This window comes from Schistocerca gregaria, chromosome 2 (assembly GCF_023897955.1).
Source record: "Schistocerca gregaria isolate iqSchGreg1 chromosome 2, iqSchGreg1.2, whole genome shotgun sequence".
Classification (NCBI taxonomy): Eukaryota; Metazoa; Arthropoda; class Insecta; order Orthoptera; family Acrididae; genus Schistocerca; species Schistocerca gregaria.
Genome location: NC_064921.1, coordinates 564,200,419 through 564,215,488, shown reverse-complemented (window position 1 = coordinate 564,215,488; position 15,070 = coordinate 564,200,419). Strand labels below are relative to the sequence as shown.

At 42.4% G+C, this 15,070-nt stretch overlaps 1 protein-coding gene across 2 annotated transcripts in view; it reads left to right on the top strand.

The window, feature by feature from the left end:
- Positions 1–15,070, top strand: part of LOC126332527 (leucine-rich repeat-containing protein 15-like) — an 889,610-nt gene that overhangs the window by 679,285 nt on the left and 195,255 nt on the right. The gene's annotated exons all lie outside the window — the stretch shown is intronic.

The window sequence follows — 15,070 nt, the reverse complement described above, 5'->3', positions numbered from 1 at the left end:
CAGCGACACCTATTGCATACGTATTCTTGCTTGAAGAGCAACACATGCTGTACGTGTCCATGATCCAGCTCCCAATCTCTTGAGCATAAAATGTCTTCAATACCCCATAAACGAAACGTCGAGTGGCGGCATTTTATGGGTGCTATGAGGCGGCAGAGACACAATGCATACACTTTTATTCCTGGCCAAATCAATCACGTCAGTGTTTCTGACACGGGTGAAGAGTCCATCCACGACCAGAACTGCATCATCATATTTCGTTGGTTTCACATGGAACAAGAATTGGAGAAATCATTGTTTAAAAATATCTGTTATATCCACAGTGAAGGATAGCATGCATAAAAGGAACCTAGAAGAGCACCATCCATTAATTGCATCTTCATTTCCTCCCGTGGGAAGGTCATCGGAGGTCGTATGATGTGTCCCGAATGGCTCATGCATGTCACTACAGTAATGAGTGCACCCCTTTGAGCGGCGTGTAGAGAAGCGATTTGCTGTTTCACCTTCAATACAACAATTTTGGTGCGCCTATACTGCACAACTGTGATACCAGTTTCGTCACATTTAATCAACCTGGCTGGGTTACTCTTCACTGAAGATAAGGTCAGCCCATAAATGTCAAAAAACTTTGCTGACAGCAATGGTTGTGAAACCCTTAGCTCCGGCGAATGGAAGTTCTTGGGGAGATCTTGCAAAGTTTTCGGGATTCGTTTATTGGAAGTTGCGTAACCATTTTTTAACCAGCTTGCAGTTTTTCTTTTTAAAATAGGTTTCTCGTGCTATTTATTATAGCAAGCTGATAGGAAAGTCTTCGGACATCTTTTCTAGAGAGGCGATAGAATCGCTTTTCCATCTGGATGCAGTAATTCCTAAACTCCTTGTTTCAGTTCTCGACGAAAAGAGGTTTCTTTTCTATTTTGGTATTCATAGATTCATCTGAGAATTTGCTGTCTTTAACAGGGTGTTCCAATTTAGTGTGAGGGACACCGAAGATGCGAGATGCTTTATAGCTCCATATTACTTTACTTCGAATAACTAAATGCCAACCTTCATTCGTTGGGCCCCGAAGTTTTCTAGGTGCCAACCACAAAAGAAAGATATACTACTGTTAGGGACTCTTTCTCTGTTTCTAAAAATATATTTTCTTTGGTATAGCATTCAGCATATAAAATGAAAATATCTTTACAGATGTTTAAGTAGGATTCATCTAAAATGAATTTTGCAGCACGCACATGTTATTAAATATGTATATAGACGAACTTAAAGTTCCAATGAATAATTTCGGATCGAAATTTGGGGAGCCGCATTTTAGGAATCACAGACGCCCCCAAATTGAGAAACCTGCACGTGCTAGAAAACACGTTCCATTAGTGCACTTCGCAGTTGGTGAACAACGAAACTACTTATGTCATTGCAATCCTAAACGGATGTAGATTTAATGTATGTATAATAATTTAATTATATACTCATCTCTTATAACATATTTCCAGCTTTCTGAAAATGAAAAAACCTTCAGGAACGTGAACAATGCTTTCCTGCTTGTAGCAACACAATACAGTGCGGCTGTGCTAAAAATGTGGGCCTCCAAGGTCACTCAAATGCCTACTATCTTGTTCCGGTTGTCACTGCGTGATGGAATTACATACCTTACAGAAATACATGACCTCCTCAAGTTGGGAAGCTCCAGAAAATAGGGAACTTTCCCCTGTGGTTCAGTGGTGTTGTCACACATTTTAGTTCTTTTGTATCAGTAATTATTTTAGAGATAAGCCCATTACATTTTACAATTAACATATATGTATTGTTTGTTGTTCTCCTTTAACTTCCCGTCCAAAAGAAAAACGTCAGAGACGAGGATGTTAGGACAAAAACCGATTAGGTAAACCGTACTGTCATTGTCTTACGTGCCAATCGTACAACGGACTATTCGTGAAAAAACTAACTTCATATGCGCATAGAGACATCGAAATTTCGGTTTCTCGTTTTTTTTAAACCTCTTTAGGTTAATTTCAAAATTAATTTTACAAAATGGTTCAAATGGATCTGAGCACTATGGGACTTAACATCTAGAACTTAGAACTACTTAAACCTAACTAACCTAGGGACATCACACACATCCATGCCCGAGGCAGGATTCGAACCTGCGACCGTAGCAGTCGCGGGGTTCCGGACTGACGCGCCTGGAACCGCTTGGTCACCGCGGCCGGCTAATTTTACAAATTACGTTACATATGTTCCACTTCCTCCGTGACCAAATGAGAAACACCTTCGTCCCTAAGGCTCTCGATGAAATTCGGATTTGGAAAACAAATTACTTAATTGAAACAAAGGAAGCTGTTTCCCACTGAGAGCTAGTAAGGCTTATCTGTTGTAGAAGCAAGACGTTTCTTGACGTCTAGGACAGCACGTTTCACATTATAACCCGTCATTGTGTAATTACGGACGTCTGAGACTTAGCATCTCTATCAACATTACCCTTAGAACAACTGTTGTTTATGCATGGATGGCATCAGTGGCCATGCGGCGTACACGTTTGAGGCACAACTTCCTTGCATAACTTCTCATATTACGTTAAGGCAGTCCACGGACGGGCACTTAAAGTGCTTTAACGTGCTTGGGACAGCACACTTACGTGTGGAAATGAAGTGTTTTCTCTTACGTTCCTGAAATTGATAGCCTATCTTAAGAGTAATCCTACCAATAGGAAGTAGAGACAAATTTTTTTCTGACAAAGAAGCCTGAGATGTTTGTAGAAAAGATTTGATGCAGCTTACAATCACTGTCCAATATGTATTACTCTTAAAGATATTGTGATTGGGAGACGTAGAAGCTTCGGCTCACGTAGGTGGTGTTTTCAAAATTAGCCCTTAATCTCAGTCACTCATTCCACACCCACTGAAAACCGCTGTATACACGAAGACTCATCAAATCTTTAACTTAGACACAATTTTTCACTCAGAAACATATTTATAGAGTTATCTCTAATTTTCTGCAGCTCACAAACTACAAGTCAGAGGAATATAAACCTAACTAACTCATTATCAAAATAAACACATTGTTAAGAATCCATAGAACTACTTTGTCCACACGAATCACATTGGTTGTAAAATACTTGGAATGCTTTAGGACAGAGTCAAGCAAAACAGAATAATAAGTTTCGAAACACTATATTTCCTCCAAGCTTTCCTACCAGGACAAATTAGGGAATTTCGTCGAGCGACTGTGACACACGTTTACTAGTATGTTTTCGTCCCATATTATCACAGCAGACTACGAAGTCCCCAGCGCTGCTACTTTTTCCAGCATGCGCAAGTGGCGGCTAGTGTTAGCCACAGGAAGTTTCAAAAAGTCGTCCACGTAAAAGAAAAAAACTTTGCTGTTAACTATCCACTAAACTATGCGCCGAACAAAAGCAAATGGAAGGGAAATTTTCACCTGTGACTTACCTGTATTTTGTGCCTTCGTCATTTCTATACGTTTTCAAACGCCTCTTTCTATACTGCCTCGTCATGGAACGCAAAATACTTGTACTTCTGTTATGAACCTAAATTTATATTGCATTTATCTTTATGACAGGTCTATGATAGTTCCAGTAATTCCTGCACATGATACTCCATCCCGACAAGAATAATCATCTTAATAATGACATAGATAATTTATGATCGATGGCATAATGAAAGGGTAGCCCTTACTCAGTCCAAGGCCAAAAGTTTTGCGTTGTGAAATTTTTAGGGTGGAATTCTGGTCTCTCTTGATTCTCACTTAATGTACGGCCGTTAAATTTTTCCAAATGCCACAAACCGTTCTTGAGAAAAACGCTCTTACTTCTCTTGAAGTTTTTTATTACTCATGGATCGAGAACAGATCATAATACGAGAGCGTGTATTGTTATATTGTTCTCTGGAATATATGAGGACCAACAAATTACATGCGTTCGAAATGAGTAACAAGTAAAAGAAGAAAAGCTGTCAAAGCCGCAATCATTTGATGTAGAGCATTGCTGCTGACGAGGTAAAGGAGAAGGTAACGGCCGTGAACTTGTTAAAGGAGCCATGTCGTCATAGATATAGAAGATATAAAGGGAATCCAGCTAAAACCTGAGTTAGCATGACCGAACGGAATTTTGAAATCATCACGTTCCGTTCGCCGGTCTGCTGCGTATCACAAGTGAAGTGCATGACAGCATTGGGTCTTCCTTTTTCCACAAAAAAAAAAGTGTGGTCACCAACGCGTAAACGGCACTATTACAGGATGCAAACGATAACTGTTTACAACGATATACAGTGAGGAAGGGGAAACCGGAACAAAAAGCTTGACATAGTACATGTATGGTCTACCATGACGGGAAACAATCTCAAACTGTTCTACAAAGCACATAAGTTACAGCGCATGTTCACCGCGCAAATTTTGTATATCCTCTCTCCGTCTTACACAAGTCGGTCAGATTTTTGAATATTTTCTTCCTTTAAGGTTACTAATGTAGCCTTTCGCGGGAGGTTAATGAGTTGGAATGACTTTTGTAACATTATGCAAATACTATTTCGAACTACGTTTAACCCACACAGGCATAATAGTCGTAGTTAGAAGGCCAGAGGAACAAAACAATTTATAAACTAAAATAAAAATTGTCTTGACCGCAATAAAATGGTGATTGGCAATGGTAAACTGTTTAGGACAAAATGTGATCATCTTAAGACCACATACACCTTAAGCAGTTGGCGTTCGTGGATCCACGACACCAGCTCCATTTACAGCCACCGCCTGCCGAAATTATGTATATTATCTGCGCAATTTGACCGAAACCAGTTACCATTGCCAATAACCATTTTATTGCGGTCAAGACTGCTTTTAATTTCATTGTAAAATATTTTATTGAGGCATATGATATTCTCCACGAGAAATTTCCTCAAAAATTACAAAGCGAATAAATTGTAATTTATACGCTGTCGAAATTCACAAAATTTTGATGTAAAATTTACACAAATCTCACTCGGTATAATAAAATTCGTTTTGAACTGTATATTGCCAACGGAAATTCATCCATAGTTCATGAAGATTTATAGGAAGTGTGCTATTGTACCAATACTAGGACGTCTGAACGGTAGTTGACGCTCGTGATGCTCTTCTGGAAACTACAACAACCGACTACAGTATGGAATTTTTCTGTGAGTGATAAGAGGAATACGTAATAGTTACGATCCTAGGCATACCAGAATGAATATTACGGTATCAAAATGATTTGTGCTAGGTGGTGGTGCTTTAGTTGAACGCTGATCTAAAGCAAACGTGATATCTCAAAAATTATTTGATTGGTTTGTATAGTAACTGCGTTAATTCCATGCACCAATTTGTTACTGTGGTTGGTTCTAAAGGCGGGGACTTGTATCAAAACGGAGAATCTGCTTTTATCTGCCTGGAAGGCTATGTTCAGTATTGTTTCGAATGCAAGACGGATTCGGTGTATAGAATACCTTCGGAAGGGGCAGCCAGTACATTTGTTCTCGATTTACAGCTTGAAAAAGAACGCGAAATACATGGAATGCAAAATAAAAGGATAAACTTTCATCATAACGTAGCAGCCGCCCACAGCTGCGCAGAGGTAAAAAGTAGATTGAACAATTTAATACGCAGCCTGACGAAACATCCCAGTTATTCACCAAATTTAGCTGCAACCTCAACCTTTCCCACATGTAAAACATTTATCTATAGGAACACTTTTGAGTCGAAAAGGTTACGTTAACTGTAACTGGGTATTGTTTACACCTACGAGAATAGCAAATAAGGGATAAGATACAATTGCTGGAGAAAAGTTGTCTAAAGCGCATTCCCTAAGTTTTTCAGTATTAGGCCGAAAAAGTTTCAACTTACTGTTGTATTTTACGTCTGTATTTGTACATTTCGTATCTAAAACGTTTTCTAGTTAATCGTATGTGCTTATGCAATATCGTCTCAGTTATGTCACTCGATTTGTTACTTCGTGTCAGTAAGGTCACAGTTCGTAGTGATTGACGGAAAGTCATCGAGTAGAACAGTAATGACTTCGGGCGTTCCCCAAGGTAGTGTTATAGACCCTTTGCTGTTCCTTATGTATATAAACGATTTGGGAGACAATCTGAGCAGCCGTCTTAGGTTGTTTGCAGATGACGCAGTTGTTTATCGACTAATAAAGTCATCAGAAGAACAAAACAAATTGCAAAACGTTTTAGAAAAGATGTCTGGATGGTGCGAAAATTGGCATTTGACTCTAAATAACGAAAAGTGTGAGGTCATCCACATGAATGCTAAAAGTAATCCGTTGAACTTTGGTTACACGATACATCAGTCAAATATAAAGGCCGTACATTGAACTAAATATCTAGGAATTACAATTACGAACAACTTAAATGGCAAGGAACACGTGGAAAATGTTGTGAGGAAGGCTAACCAAAGGCTGCGTTTTATTGGCAGGACACTTAGAAAATGTAACAGATCTATTAAGGAGAATGCCTACACTACGCTTGTCCGTCCTGTTTTACAATATTGCTGCGCGGTGTGGGATCCTTACCAGATAGGTCTGACGGAGAACATCGAGAAAGTTCAAAGAAAGACAGCACGTTTTGTATCATCGCGAAATAGGGGAGAGAGTGTCACTGAAACGATACAGGATTTGGGCTGGACATCATTAAAAGAAAGGCGTTTTTCATTGCGACGGAATCTTCTCACGAAATTCCAATCACCAACTTTCTCCTCCTAATGCGAAAATATTTTGCTGACAACGACCTACATGGGGAGGAACGATCTCCACGATAAAATAAGGGAAATCAGAGCTCGTACGCAAAGATATAGGTGTTCGTTCTTTCCACGAGCTATGCGAGATTGGATTAACAGAGAATTGTGAAGGTGGTTCGATGAACCCTCTGCCAGGCACTTAAATGTGATTTGTAGAGTATCCCTGTAGATGTAGATGTACACTCCTGGAAATGGAAAAAAGAACACATTGACACCGGTGTGTCAGACCCACCATACTTGCTCCGGACACTGCGAGAGGGCTGTACAAGCAATGATCACACGCACGGCACAGCGGACACTCCAGGAACCGCGGTGTTGGCCGTCGAATGGCGCTACCTGCGCAACATTTGTGCACCGCCGCCGTCAGTGTCAGCCAGTTTGCCGTGGCATACGGAGCTCCATCACAGTCTTGAACACTGGTAGCATGCCGCGACAGCGTGGACGTGAACCGTATGTGCAGTTGACGGACTTTGAGCGAGGGCGTATAGTGGGCATGCGGGAGCCCGGGTGGACGTACCGCCGAACTGCTCAACACGTGGGGCGTGAGGTCTCCACAGTACATCGATGTTGTCGCCAGTGGTCGGCGGAAGGTGCACGTGAACGTCGACCTGGGACCGGACCGCAGCGACGCACGGATGCACGCCAAGACCGTAGGATCCTACGCAGTGCCGTAGGGGACCGCACCGCCACTTCCAGGCAAATTAGGGACACTGTTGCTCCTGGGGTATCGGCGAGGACCATTCGCAACCGTCTCCATGAAGCTGGGCTACGGTCCCGCACACCGTTAGGCCGTCTTCCGCTCACGCCCCAACATCGTGCCGCCCGCCTCCAGTGGTGTCGCGACAGGCGTGAATGGAGGGATGAATGGAGACGTGTCGTCTTCAGCGATGAGAGTCGCTTCTGCCTTGGTGCCAATGATGGTCCTATGCGTGTTTGGCGCCGTGCAGGTGAGCGCCACAATCAGGATTGCATACGACCGAGGCACACAGGGCCAACACCCGGCATCATGGTGTGGGGAGCGATCTCCTACACTGGCTGTACACTTCTGGTGGTCGTCAAGGGGACACTGAATAGTGCACGGTACATCCAAACCGTCATCGAACCCATCGTTCTACCATTCCTAGACCGGCAAGGGAACTTGCTGTTCCAACAGGACAATGCACGTCCGCATGTATCCCGTGCCACCCAACGTGCTCTAGAAGGTGTAAGTCAATTACCCTCGCCAGCAGGATCTCCGGATCTGTCCCCCATTGAGCATGTTTGGGACTGGATGAAGCGTCGTCTCACGCGGTCTGCACGTCCAGCACGAACGGTGGTCCAACTGAGGCGCCAGGTGGAAATGGCATGGCAAGCCGTTCCACAGGACTACGTCCAGCATCTCTACGATCGTCTCCATGGGAGAATAGCAGCCTGCATTGCTGCGAAAGGTGGATATACACTGTACTAGTGCCGACATTGTGCATGCTCTGTTGCCTGTGTCTATGTGCCTGTGGTTCTGTCAGTGTTATCGTGTGATGTATCTGACCCCAGGAATGTGTCAATAAAGTTTCCCCTTCCTGGGACAATGAATTCACGGTGTTCTTATTTCAATTTCCAATAGTGTATATACTGACGATTACATAATGAATGGAACTGTATTTGCCTTCAGTGAATATTGGTTTCATTGATCTATCTTACTTCTTTCAGAGATGTAAAGTGATTGTAGGTCAGTGGAAACTTGTCACCTTGTCAGAAGAAGAACGTTTCTTCTGACACAAGATCGATTGTCGTATTCGGATATCGAAAGGCGGTTCGAAACATGCACCATGTCACGGGCGCACTTCGTTAGGGGGCAGTGTAATGTTAGGGGAAAATCATTTGGGATTCCGGTTGACCTGCGATAGTAATCGAAAGAACAATGACAGCTGTGGACTATGTGAACATTGTTGCTGAATACTTGAATCCCGTCATGCTTGCTATCTACCTCGAATGCGCTGGCATCTTCCACCGCCATAACTGTCTGTGTCACAAGGCCGGTTTCGAGCAATGGTTGTTTTAGGTACATGATAGTGAGCTCACGTTGATGTCTTGGTAACCACACTGTCCTGATCTGAGCCCGATGAAACACATGTGGTGCGGTATCGGAGTGCGTAGGCACCTGTAGCACATACCTACCAAGGAGTTGTCGAATCCAAGCTAGGCGAAATCGCTGTTGTCCTACATTCCAATATATAATGATGAACCAAAGCATTATGACCATCATTACGTACTGTTGCACTATATCACGTAACACGTTAATACTTACAGTCAGAGTAGAAAATTGATTCCATTAACGAAAAGTAACTATCTATTAACACATTAGTACTTCCGGAGTGAAAGATGGTACCGTTATCTGTGATGGCGTATTTCAGGTAACTAACGGTGGAAAAATGCTCACTGAAAATTTCTCTGCCGCAGAGCATTTCGGCAGAACGCACATGTGATGTGATGATTTTACAGTGAAGTTTTGTGGGAATAACTGATATGATCCTCTAGTGCTACAGCCGCGAAATCTTGATTGTCATTGCTATAAATTCTCGAGACAGAAATATGTCCACACCACTTCATTAACTTGTAAACCAACTACTGGAACCTTCAATTTAGTGTGGTTTCCCTTTGTATTGTTCCACTAAAGGTGTCTACGTGACAGAGCATAAGAAGATTAGTGTTCGCCGTTCTTGGGGCGTGCCCGATTTCATTTGTAAAACCTAGCTAGGGAGCAAAAGGTGAAATTCCATCAAGTCACCATCGTCCTCGAACTTTGGGTTTCGTTTCCGGACAGGTATCTCAACATCATTCCAAACTTTTCAAGTGATTGGTCCATTGGTAACAGGGTGTTCATCGTATTTTTCATAAAGAAGACTTGAAAATGAGTAGCACGTAGCTCTAGCCAAGAGTACTTTTGTAGTGAAATGTGGTTCGCCTTTCAGCAGAAATGGAAGGTAGAAGGTATTAAAGAACACAGCAGAACATAAATTAAAGTGAATTTTAAGATATCCCTCCTGACAATGAGCATTTACTCTTTTCTTTCTTCTCTCTCCTTTGTTCCCGCAAGCCTGATTAAACTTTTCTTCTACTTCGCATCTGCTCGCTGGATGCAGGACATGAAGAATGAAGTTTTTAGTAACACAGTCTCAAGTAACTTGTCCCAGGACACTGCGTAACTCGCCTACTCCCAATTTTGCATAATACAGCTGGTTTTCTGGATTAATAAGATACTGAACAACTTTAAAACCGAAAGGAACGGACGGCATAAATTAACATAAATCTCTTTTAGAGTTACTTAAAAAATCCCTCCGGGACAGAGGATGTTAAAGTTAATTAGAAAATGAACTTGAATGTACGTGAATTATTTTGACGACAAGTGAAAGAAGTAGAAACCACAACAGAGAAGAATGATATCATAGAACATCCATGAAGAACGTCTTGTGACCGACGGAGGAAGAGCTCGAGCATGATCGTTTGTTAGCTTTCGGTGCACTGTGTGCGGCAGTGACACGGTCGTTTACGTAAGCCAACACGATATATTAAACTGCACTGAAAATTGTCGTGGGACACCGATATGCACATGTACAGACGGCGGTAGTATCGCTTCGCAATCTATAAAGGTGTACGTATTGCCAGAGACCTCATTTGTACTCATGTAATTCATATGAAACACTTTCAGACGTGATTATGGCCGCGCCGGGCGCTGTCGACGAGTGGTCCTAGGTGCCTCCGTCCGGAACCGCGCTGCTGCTACGCTCGCTAGTTCGAATCTTGCCTCGGGCATGGGTGTGTGTGATGTCCTTAAGTTAGTTAGCTTTAAGTAGTTCTAAGCCTAGGGGACTGATGACCTCTGAAGTTAAGTTCCATATTGCTTAGAGCCATTTGAACCATTTGATTATGGCCGCACGATGGGAATTAACAGACTTTCAACGAGGAATGATAGTAGGAGCTAGATTCATGTGATATTCCATTTCGGAAATTGTTAGGGAATTCTGTATTCCGAGATCCACAGTATCAAGTGTATGCCGAGAATACCAAATTTCACGCATTTCTTCTCACCACGGACAACGTAGTGGCCGACGGCCTTCACGTTACGACTAAGAGCAGCGGCGTTTGCGCCTTGTTGTTAATGCTGACAGACCAGCAACATTACTTATCCTCAGAAATCAGTGTGGGACGTACGACTAATGGTTCCGTTAGGACAATCACGGCAAAATTTGGTGTCAGTGGGCTACGGTAGCAGACAACCGACGCGAGGGCCTTTGCTAACAGCACAACGTCATCTGCAGCGCCACACCTGGGCTCATGACCATATCAGTTTCACCCCAAACGACTGGAAAACCGCGGCCTGGTCAGGAGAGCCCCGATTTTTGTTGGTAAGAGCTGCTGGTAGGGTTCGGGTATGGCGCAGACCCCACGAAGCCATGGTACTAAGGTTCCATAACATTGCCGTCTATGTTTACATCTTTATGTTCAGGTACTTGGATACCATTTGCAGCCATTCAGGGACTTTATGTTTTCGAGCAATGATGGAATTTTTCGGATGATAACGCTCCATGTCAATGGGCCACAATTGTTCGCAAATGGTTTGAAGTACATTGTGGACCATTCGAGTGAATGATTTCGCTACTCATATCCCATCGAACGTTTGTGGGACATAATCGAGAGGTCTGTTCGTGTACAAATCCTGAACCAGCAACACTTTCGCAATTTTGGACGGCTGTAGAGGCAGCACGGCTCAGTATTTCTGCAGGCGGCTCCCAACGACACATTGAGTCCATGCCACATCGAGTTACTGCACTACGCCGGGCAATACGATATCAAGAGGCATGTTATGTCTTTTGTCACCTCAGTGTATCAATCGGCATGATGTGGCCAGCTTCAGTAAATTACTTATACTAAGAAACAGAAGGTCGTTGCGTGAGTAAACTCCCCGACAAAACTTTTGTTGTCAGAGATATTAACGTATTTAACTTTCATGGTTGAAGCCAAACTGTGGGGAGTCAAATTAAGAAGCTTAAAAGCTTTCAACTGCACTTGAATGTATATTTTGTGTGCTGGTCCTAAGAGCGGGGATGTTTTAAAAATGAACATTTATAAACAGATTAAAAATATTTGTCAGCCAACATCGGAACCTTTGTGATGTCTGAAATTTACGCACAGCATAGTACGCACACGAAACGTCATTTCCTTGGAGTGATATCATCGAAATTCATAGTTACAAAAGGGTGGGCTACTATTGTCAGCAACATCTTGGAGAATAAGAAACCAATATGTTTACTCATTTTCTTTTTCTTTAGTAATATTTTACGGAAATATAATCTGAAAACTCAAATTCTCTTCCCCGAACCTCCCCCCTTCCCCTCCTCATACCGCCAGCCACTTGCATGTTCATCTTATTCTACGTTGTTTCACAGTTTATGTAATTTACTCTATCCACACATTTTTTACACTTGCTCATGAAATTTGCTTTAATTTTCCCTACACTGATAGGAAGGAACAATGCTATATTTTTAATATATTGCCGGCCGTTGTGGCCGAGTGGTCCTAGGCGCTTCAGTCCTGAACCGCGCTGCCGCTGCCGTCGCAGGTTCGAATCCTGTCTCTGGCATGGATGTGTGTGATATCCTTAGGTTAGTTAGGTTTAAGTGATTCTAAGTATAGGGGACTGATGGCCTCAGGTGTCAAGTCTCATAGAGCTTAGAACCATTCGAATTTTTTTATAATTTATAAGTGCATAAAACAAACACATAATGTGCCAGTAGTGTGCTGCTTGAGACCGTAACGGGGATTAAATATATTAACCTTGTAAAGCAATATTAAATGGAATGAGCATGTAAAGACTATGGTAGGAAAGGCGAATGGTCGGTTTCGGTTTGTTGGGAGAATTTAAGAGAAGTGTGGTTCATTTGCAAAGGAGTCCGCATGTAGACCGCTAATGCGGCCCATTGTTGAGTGCTGTTCTAGTGTTTGGCATCGGTGCTAGATTTGTTACCGTTAGGTTCGAACAAAACGCTAGAATTACGGAGATACTTCGGGAACTTAAGCGAGAATCACTGGAGGGAAGCCCACGTTCTTTTCGAGGAGCACTATTGAGAAAACTTAGAGAGCCAGCATTTGAGACTGACAGCAGAGCGATTCTCCTGCCGCCAACGTACTTTTTGCGAAAGGACCACTAAGATAAGATTTGAGAGATTAGTTCCCGTACGGAGACATGTAGATAGTAGTTTTTCCTTCGCTCTATTTGCGAGTGGAACAGAAAAGGAAATGGCCAGTAATGGTACATAGTATCCTCCGCCACCCACCATACGTCGGCTTGCGGAGTATGTACGTACATGTAGGTAAAAAAAGCCCAATAGTAAATGAAAAATTTGCATTCTGTATTCTTCATAAAATTTTGCGTTAATCCAGAAAGGTCTGAATAATGCTGGTTCAAAATGGTTCAAATGGCTCTGAGCACTCTGGGACTTAACATGTGAGGTCATCAGTGCCGTAGAACGTAGAACTACTTAAACATAACTAACCTAAGGACATCACACAAGTCCATGCCCGAGGTAGGATTCGAACCTGCGACCGGAGAAGTCGCGTTGTTCCAGACTGAAGCACCTAGAACCGCTCGCCCGCACCGGCCGGCAATAATGCTGGTACTGAAATCCTTTATCTGCTTCTTGAACTTAAAAAGCCCGATAGATAGGATGGGGAAAAATGTGTCGGGTCACTCATTTTATTCGACAGAGGTCGTTTTTTTTTTTAACTTATAGATTACGTTGTCGAAAGGCAATTACATGCCTCAGTCTTTTATTAAGCTAAATGCTTAATGCAGTTACTAATTTGATGTACAAGTAGAGGAATATTCAAACTTGAATTATAGTAAATAAGCATAAGAGCAGCTCATTCTGAGTTGTCGCTATACATCATACCAATGACACAAGGAACAAGTAACTAAATCAGAGAGAAACGGCACTTAAAACGTATGTCGCTCATAACGAGCTGTGGCACCGTAAGTATAGAAGCACGCATCACGGACCGTCAATCAGGCAGAAACGGCGACGAAGCTTTCCATTAGGATTACGATACGGAGGGGTGCATGGGTCAGGTCGGATGAGCCCCTCGTCTGGTGTTGCCTACGCAGGGAAGAAGCAAAACAACAACAACACGCCAGACCCGTGGCCCAGAGATAGCCGGCCAGGCGCCAGGGCGCGTGTTGTGTCGGGAAGATAGCAGCATTCCTCGGGACCTGGCGTCTTCTGCTTGACCGACGCGTGGAGACGTTACCGTTAGGACAGCGCCTTTACTAAGCTGTAGGTCGCCTCAGTCACTATTCGAGATTCGCTACAATATAAGCACGGCGGTCAGAGCTTTCTGAACGTTCACTGCAGACATCAAGATGATACAACACAAACCGGTAAAACAGTTCAATTCGTACATTTTAATAATGCTAATATGATGATATTCACCATGATTTGATATAATAAGACTTAATTCTTAGTTGAAACCTTACGACTTTTCATTGTCTTCTAAATAATACCGGCACCAAGTAACATGGAAAATTCGTAGCTAACTTTCACTGTAATACTACTGAATCTCATATAAGTGACCACTTGCTGTCTGTGCCACCGTCGCTAACGAATGTATCGGTTACAGTCTGATAATAATATGAGGTACTGACTTTGATAATAATACGTACTGCTACTGACTGACTGCTGAAGTGTCCAACACTGCTACTCTCGTACGCTTGAATACCTCCGACATATGCGACAATAGCTACCTGCTGCCACTGGCAGTAACAATCGCCCTAATTGCTACCTCTTCATTTGCCACATTTGACCAAAATAATTCAATATAAGATTAATAATTCTGTTGAACCTGCTTTTTTCTATGACTGGTAATGTAATATACACGCAGGCATATTTTCACAGTTACATGAAGACAGGAACAAGCAAGGATTCACAATTAAGTATCAGATATGTGTACTTTCAAAGATAAACTGTTCTTTGGATTCTTCTTAAATGTTGCATATGAATACATTTATCAGTCTTTTACAGTACGGACCTAAGTGAGTGTAAACCGAAGTTAATTATTAACATTTACTAAATAATTTCTTATCCCATACTACAGTCTGAACGAGACTAGAAATATTAGTCTTAGTTTAAATTAAGACTTCAGTATCCGCTGGCAGCTCCTCCTCTTTACATACACCTGCTGGGCCAGTTTATGTTTAGAAATCTTTGGGCTCTGAATAGTTCTTCGACGAATGTATGCACTAACTTCTAGTGTGGGAATTGAAGGAGTTCTT